The following is a 1,477-nucleotide window of genomic DNA, read 5'->3' on the forward strand; positions in this document are numbered from 1 at the left end:
ACACCCATTTGCTTCAGCTGCTTAAGTTAGGCTATGTTTTGCCAAGATACCGCAGTCAGTATTAAAGTGAACTACAGTCCTTAGCGTAGAAAGTGCCTCTTCCTTTCTTTCCTGTCTAGTTTGTCTGCCAAACACAAGTGCTGTTGAGAAACTTTATTAGCCTGTGGTCCAGGTAGTGTAACCATCCCCATCAGACACAGCTTACCTGTTCTGCCTGATCCCCTCCAAGGAATGGCATGCTGCACAGCTCCAGTTATCAGCACTTTGAAGGAGCATATTTCCTGAAGACTGCAGCAATCCCAGCCTCCCAAGCACGGGCAATGATGTCAAACACAGGACAGCCTCCTGATGCAACAGCATGGCTTCTTCATCTCCTCTGGAAAGCCAGCTTTAGGACAAGTGGGTGAGGAGTGCCCAGCAGTGAAACCCACTGCTACCTGGAGAGTTAAACATTGTCCGCAGCAAGCTGTGAGGCAGTACAGCTGTGCAGGCGTGGGAAGCCACCTCTGCGTGCTGCAGGAAATAGCCCCTGTCCAAGGCTTTGTGCTGCTCTCTACCAGTCCTAGGCTACCTCGACCAGACTTGGACCAGTGGCGAGTCAGGCGCTAGTCAGGCTGGAGCAGGAGGGGCGCTGGGCACAGCTGGTTCAGAGGGGCAGCCCTGGGGATTACATATCCCCTCTGTGCCAAGTGACACTGGGGTGGCTGCTTAGCTGCCCGTGCAGCCTGTGACCCTGCCCAGCCTCTGGCTTTGGCTTCTTGCCATCTATGTCGCTTCCTACCGCTCCAGTGCTGTTTCTGGGGAGGAATTGCGGGCGAGGCTGGGAAGGGAGCCTTGAGTTACCAGGCAGGGGAGAGGTGGAAGAGCATTTGGGGACGGCATGCTGCCCTGAAGAGCGAGCCGAGGGCCCCAGGCGGGCGCATGGGACCAGAGGAGGAGCACTGAAGGCATGGCCTGTGTGTTGCTGTTCACTTCCATCTACTCACTGGCCGGCATCCTTCTGCCGGGCCGCGGTGTGTTTTAAGCAACCAAAAGGTCCAGCGCTGAAGGCTGACATTTTGTAATGACAAAGGATGCAGCAGAAAAGGAAAAGGAAAATTTGCATCTCTCCTTAGCACTCCTGATCCTTTTGTGTTTTTTCACTCGTGCTTGCCTGCTAGAATGCCACAAGCAAATTCCTGCTCCTACAGGGCTAAATAGCTATTAAAAACCCACCCAGAGCCTGGTTTTCCCTCTCTATTAACATCTCTGGTTATTTTCCAGTTACAAGATCTTTATTATGAAATGCTGGAAGGGACAGAAAGTAAGTACAGCCTGGGAACACATCTGTAATTCAGGCAGTTAAGAAAATCACCATCTGACCTGTGTATGCAGCACTTTTGATCTGTTACCATCAAAAGCCACAATATCAGATTTATAGAGGTATTGTACTCAGGAGACAGCCATATCAGCTCTTCCTTTACTGTGCATATAGATA

The sequence above is a fragment of the Rhea pennata genome, chromosome 5 (genome assembly GCF_028389875.1).
Source record: "Rhea pennata isolate bPtePen1 chromosome 5, bPtePen1.pri, whole genome shotgun sequence".
Taxonomy (NCBI): Eukaryota; Metazoa; Chordata; class Aves; order Rheiformes; family Rheidae; genus Rhea; species Rhea pennata.